The following is a 7,078-nucleotide window of genomic DNA, read 5'->3' on the forward strand; positions in this document are numbered from 1 at the left end:
TAGTCATTTAGTGATTCAACTTTTAGGGCCAATAAATTAGGAATCAGCCTCATTTCAACTGGGTCTTTCTTTGGAAGATACTGAATGGAAAGTAGAGTGAGGTCTCAAATGGCACAGTGTCAAATGGACCTTCTATTCTACCTAGGAGCCTTTCCTTTTCAATCATCTTCCTTTACACCTCCTTATTGGGCAATAAATACTGCTGGTTCTTTTGCGCCCTGTGCCCCTCCATCCCCATTGCTGGGATTCCGAAGCTGTTGTGAAAAACCAAATACAATTATTAAACAGCTTGTGTGTTGAGAGAATCCCTAGTCTACTGGTGAGGAAGCGTTACTCCAGCATAAAGCCTAACTTCTACCCTCTCTTATCTTTATATTTTTTGAATCACTTAAATTCAAGGTTGGCAGGGAGTCCATCGAGGAGTAGTTATGCTTCAACTTGCAAATGCCTGCTTGGCTCATGAAAGTCTTCTTGCTATAAACCCAAGAAGCTCCTTTATTTTCCCTTGATGACTACGATGACTAAAATAAGATGTTCCCCCCACCATCACCCTTCTTCAACATCATGCATTTTAAACTTGCATCCCCAGCAGTTTGGCCCCAAAACATTTTCTTGTCAGAGGTTTTCTTTAACTGAAAGGCCTCATAGTACTCCTTCCAGCAGTTCCCATCAAACTCCTCCTGTGTACTAACTTTCTCCTTGCATTCCATTTAGGCATCCTTGTCCCCAAGGTTCCCTTGGCTCTACCTAAAGAGAGCCTAAAGACCCTCATGTGTTTGCCCCACAAATCTGGCTATTATCTCTTGATCCCTCAACACTAGAGACTGTGTGTGACACCTGGGAGATGGCTACTGCTGACTTCTGGCCTTCACTTGCCAATTGAGCAACAACCTTCCTGGCTGTGGTGAGGTTCTCCTCAGAAGCCCCTGCAGCCTAGCCCCAAGTTTTTGTGGTTTTCGTTCGCTCTCCCACCTTTGATAGGTATGAAAATAGATTTAAAGCTTGGCAGACGGTACTCCATCACCCTGATGGACTATAGTCTGCCAAATCTACATCTCTGTACATTGACAGGAACCACCATAATTGAGGTCGCTGCCAATGTACACAGAGCTTGGTGGACAGCTTTTACAAAGGTTTTGGTTTTTCTAAACAAAAAACCTAATGACAGCCCACAACTACGGAATCTTTCCCCAGTTCTGGGGTTCATTCATTTTATTTTTCTGTCCCAGGGGCTCCGTCAATGGAAAGGTGACATTTCATCAGACCCTAATTAGGATGGGTGGACCATCAGTTTGGTGGACAGTCCCTGCTAGGGGAATTGTTGATGGTTCACACACTGTGGATGTGCTTGAAAAAGGTAATGATGGGTCGGACATGGCCACAATAGAGGGCTGTGAAATGGTGGTGACTGCTTGTGCTTGCGCCAGGCATGCATGAGAACTCCCACCCAACCCCAGTGAAACTGGAGCAGAGTCACGGAAGCCCTCTGGATGGCTGCCCTCAACGAAGCAGGTCCCGTCCCCCAGACACCCTCAAACTCAGTGTTCAGAACTTCTCTAACTGGATCCCACTGGCGCCGACACCATTGCCCCAGTAAAGAGCACCACCAGCAACAGACCCGCCAAGCACGCCAGTTGGTTCACCCCTGAGCTGCTGACCCTCAAACGCCACTGTATGAAGCTAGAGAGACAATAACGCTTCAGCATGACCCCCACTAATCTCATCACCTACAGATCTGCCCTCAACAGCTACTATCACTATCTCAGGGAGGCCAAGAAGTAAGCCCTCACCAACCACATCGAGGTGAGTGCCAATCACACCTAGAAACTCGTCAGCATCATCAGAGAATGTTCCTGCCCCCCACCACGGAGAACACAATCCGCCCCCCCCAAACCCTCTGCGAAGCTCTAGCAGACTACTTCCAACACAAATCACCAACATCTACAACAACTTCACCCCCTACCCACCAACCTCAACTACCTCCACACCCAAACCAACACTTCCCACTCCCACCAGATCACAGACTCAACCCCCTGCCCACCGCCCTCAACTAACTCCACACCCAAACCAACACCTCCCACTCCCACCAGATCACCGACTGTAAGTAGCTCATCACCGAAGACACCATCTCCATCATGAACTCCATCTACTCCGGAACCCTCCCTTACCCCTGCTGCACCACATCTGCAACCTAGGAAGGGAAATAATCGGCAGCATCCTCATAGAAATCCTCAACATCTCCATCACCACAGCCACCTTTCCTGATGCCTGGAAGTACGAAGAAGACAAGCCTCTCCTGAAGAAACCCTCCGCCTACCCCAACAAGCTCAAGAACTACAGTCCTATCTCGCTACTCCCCTTAGCCGCCAAACTCTTGGAGAAAGCCATTAACCAACAGTTTACGGACTACCTTGAAGAAAACACCCTGCTTGACCCTTCCCAATCCGACTTCCAGCCCAACCACAGCACCAAGAACGCCCTGATCACAGTGACAGATGACATCAGACGCCTCCTCGAGCTAGGTGGAACAGCTGCCCTCATCCTCCTCGACCTCTCTGCAGCCTTTGACACCATTTCCCACCACACCCTTGTCACCAGACTCCACCACATTGGCATCCAAGGCAACGCATTCAACTGGATCTTCTCCGCCCTCTCCGGCAAACCCAGAGGATCCATCTACCACCCTTCTCCTCCACACCCAAAGACATCTTCTGGGGCCTCCCCCAGGGCTCCTCCCTCAGCCCCCCCCTCTTCAACACCTACATGCCACTGCTTGCAGACATTGTCTGTACCCACAAACTCAACATTATCACTTATGATGCCAACACTCACCTCGTCCTTTCCCTCACAGAAGACGCTGACACCACCAAAATCAACTTCCAATACGCCATGACCGACATCGCCACTTGGATGAGGACCAACTGCCTTAAACTCAACTCAGACAAAACAGAGGTCCTCATCTTCGGAAACAAGCCCTGCCCTTGGTACAATACGTGGTGGCCTATTGCATTCGGCCCCTCACTCACCTGTTGGAATAAAAATGTTTTAGCTGTACTGTTTATATATTGTACGTCTTAAGTTAGCATTTGCTGCACCATTTTATGTTTAGCCGCCATTTTGAGCCATGATCAAAACTAATTTCTCTCTCTGCTCCTGCTAAAGGCAGCTGCAATAGTTTTCGTTTCTCCAAGGTTGAGCCTTGCTGTACTAATGAATACACTGTTCTTATTAGCGCATACTTTCCCACTAGATAGGCCTGCTCCCACCTTTAGAGAGGCGGGCACAGGCAGAACAACCTTGGTGTTGAGATGGCGTGTGCCCAGTCTCAGGATTGAAACTCATCCTTCTGTACCTTCTTTGTCTAGTTGCCTCCAACTGGAAATTTCCAGTCAGGGCATGTCTTTATTGGTTCTGTACATGGTGTATCACTATGCTTGCTGAAGTCAGTCCCTCTGCAGCAATCCCAGGAGGCTGGTCAGACTGGACTCCACTCGAGTATAACTGAATAAATGTACTTGGTTTGCATTCTCTACCTGCATTTGTGTGGAAGGCTGAGAGGTGGTCGCGTGTGACCCGGGTGGTCCTAGTTGGGTCACTTCCTTCAGTTGGCGCCCGAACAGGAACTCCATCTGGTGACCCATCCTTGCCTGCGGACGGGTGAGGAGGTCGGGCCATCTTCGGGTCCGACGAGCAGACCAAGGATCCAAGAACAAGAGTGTTCCTGAACTCACAGCTGCCCCGTTTGTTTGACTGGTCGGTGCCTTGCCCAGCGGTCATCCCGACTGGGGTCCTGAACAGCAAAACCCTTGGATCTGATCGTTTGGTCTGAAGAGTCGGCAGTGGAGAATAAATTTGTTTGACCTATGTGCACCAGGCAAGTTTGTTTTGGTTCTTTGTGGATATGGTACCATTTTGGTTTGAAATTGGTATGGTCTGAGGACTCACTTGGATATATAGTGTATGTGAACACTTTGCCAGTCAACATAACAAATTTTGTCTTATTTTTGAAAATGCCTGGGATCAGCCGGTTTTTGATTTCTTATTGTCGTTGTTGTTCTGCTGATGCTCAACTGAAAGAAAGTCAGCCAGTGCCTCCGGAAGGCACTCCATACTTTGATATGTATGTGAAACATGGCTTTGGCCCTATTATGTTTAGTACGCTGTTGCACAAATATATGAGGGACAATGCCGAGTTGCAGTGGCCGTTGACAGGCACTTTTGATGAACAAGAAATTGCCTTTTACTGGAGAAGTTGTTTGCAAGAAGTAGTAGGCAGTCAATGTTTGATTCCCTCAGAACATGGCTAAAGGAGGTTAAACAGAGGCAAATGAAAGCAGAGAGGGAGGCCCGGAAGAGGAGGATGCAAACCTTGACTCAGAAAGCTGTAGCATATGATAAAAAGAAAGAAGAAATAGGGATTGAGCCCGAAAATAGAAGATTTCGATTGCAAATTGATAAATCTTATGTGGCTCAAGAAGAAGATGCGCCGTTTGTGGAACAATTATTAGATACTCAACCTCCACCTCCTTTTACCCCGCAAAGGATATATCCCAATCTTCCCTCACAGGCTCAGCTACCCGGTTGTTCTGTCTCTGCTGTTTCTGCTTCTGTCGCCGTTGATCAGACTGCCTTGGCCGCGGCACCTCCTATCCTTTCCTTGCCCTCGCCGTCTGTGGCAACTGTGACTATTAGTACTCCTGCAACACCCATTGCTTCAGCATCTCTCTCTCTCCAGCTCTTACACCCACGACGCAGCTGGCAATGACATTAGTGCCTACTCCCTGTGTTGCTACCCCGCTGTGTTCCTCCATTCCCTGACATTAGTGAATAGTGGGACACCAGCTCAGAGACTACAGATTGGTCGACATTTAAGGAGCGTATGGGACGGACCTTAGTCCGATCTGATGAGGGAGATGAGGAGAAAAAGATGGTGTCTAATCAGGCTGCGCAGTGGGCCTGTAACCTTATTTAAAGTGTGGAAGACGTCTGGAGTGTTGTGAAGGATTATGAGCCTTTTCTACAGCAGCATGCCCATAAGCATATGTCGGCTACTTTGATCGGTCTTTGGGGGCAGTGTTTCAAGTGTGCACCTCTACAGGTCCCATACGATATTAGGGATCATGTGTATGTTACTGATATGGAGCCTGCTCATGTCTTTCGTAATGTTGCGACGTTGGTTGCTTATCGGGGAAGGCTGCTTGAGAAGAGCCCCACCACTGTATCCCAGTTTCCAATGCGGGAGGTTCATCCTATCTACCATTCTGAGATACCAGAACTAATGGATCAGCATGATCATGTTACCAGGCCAAGGGTAGAGGTCCATTTCCAAGAACAATGGGTTTATACTCCATGGAAAAGGAGTTAGGTTTTGTCCCTTAAGACTCAGTTACCTGACCCTAGGAAAAATCCTACTTCTTACTATAAAGAATTGACCGAAGCTGCCTCTTCTACAGTGATGACGCTTGCTGATATTGAAATGTTCTTTGTATTGTTAGTTCCAGTGGATATTTGGAGACAGGTACACACACAGGATCATTGTCAGGGTTCAACAATGTTTCCGCAGCAACGTCATGGACATGAAGAAAGATCCGCAACTTCCCTGAATCACCGAATTGCACCCAACAAGGTCAAAGTGACAATGGTAACTCGGGGAAGAAAGGAAACAAAACAAGGAGAGAGACAAGGGGTCCCACCTCCAACCCCTGGTAAGTATGTGGAAGGATTCAATTTCTATCCCTTATTCCCTCTAAATGTGCTATTCCATACCTTAGAATTTCCCTTCTTCTAAGTAATTCAAGTAGCTGAGGTTGTCAGTCATGGGTCTGGGTCTGGAGGGAAAAATAGGGAACTATTTAGAGGGAAACTTAAATATAAGGAGTGAAATGGTAGAGAAAGTCCTATGCTAATGTACCCACCAATAACAAGGCTTTTGTTTGCGTAATGTAATTCCCAAAGTAAATGTTTCCTAGTGGCCAAACAAAAGGTGTCACCTTATATTCAGGATAACTAATGTCCACTTTCTTCCTTGTAACAAGTAACGTAATCCCAGGCAGAAAGAACGGATAACCGCAGCGACAGGAACACAGGATCAAATAAGTATACACAAGGGGCAAGGAATATAGAAATAAATTTCAGCGCCAAGCCCTGTTACAGCCTTCTTCAGTAATGCAGCTGTTTTTCTTTTCTATTCTTTGTAGGTAGCGGGTAGACAGAGAAAACGGAGTCCACCAAGCGGAGGAGGCTCACGGAACAGGAACACCGAGAAGAGGAGATCCGGGAAGAAAACAACGCTGCAATGAAGCAGGACGCGGACGAGGATCCCGACACCTCGAAAGTGCAATGTAAGACCCGGAAGGTAATCAACACTCTCCCGAAACAGGAACGCGAAGCGTTACTGCTCATGGGTGACTGTGCTTTGACCTGTCTGGCCGGCCACTGCGCATGCGTGCCACTGTACGTCGGCCCTATCTGTAGTTCGCCGGTCCCCCCGGGATCGGCAATCGTGACATTCATGTTGCGGAATTAGGTGGTACGTGGGACCAGATTAAAGCATGGGATCAGGAATTGAAGCCAGGTTATAAGCCTAGAGCAGAGATACTTGCGTTGCTGGGCCGTATTATCACATATATGCATTCTATTATCCCTCCAAGGAAAGTTGATTGGGACAAGCTATCGGCTTGCTGCCAGAAGAAAGATGAGAGTGTGTCGGACTTTTTCCACGCGGTTTGAAGGTGTGTTCTTAGACAATAGAAGACAGGATTTGTCAATTCAAGGTTGTGTGGGGCTGTTTCTTAATAGATTTGTTTCCAGTTTGCTTCCTGAGATTTCCACTCAATTGCAGGCTTCTGAGAGCACTTGGTCCACCTCTTCCCCTACTGCTATTTTGAATATGGCACAGAATTATGAGCAAAGGGAGAATGAGGAGAAGGAGAAGAAGGAAAAAAGCACAAGGATTTGAAGACGAAGGTGTTGCTGCGGCAGGCTTCTAGAGGGAATGGTAGAGGACGGGGTGTTTTAGCCCGGCAGCTTCCCCATACCAGCAGGAGTACTACACATGTAGGGCCGAATCAGTGTGCAT

This window comes from Lissotriton helveticus, chromosome 5_1, assembly GCF_964261635.1.
Source record: "Lissotriton helveticus chromosome 5_1, aLisHel1.1, whole genome shotgun sequence".
Lineage (NCBI taxonomy): Eukaryota > Metazoa > Chordata > Amphibia > Caudata > Salamandridae > Lissotriton > Lissotriton helveticus.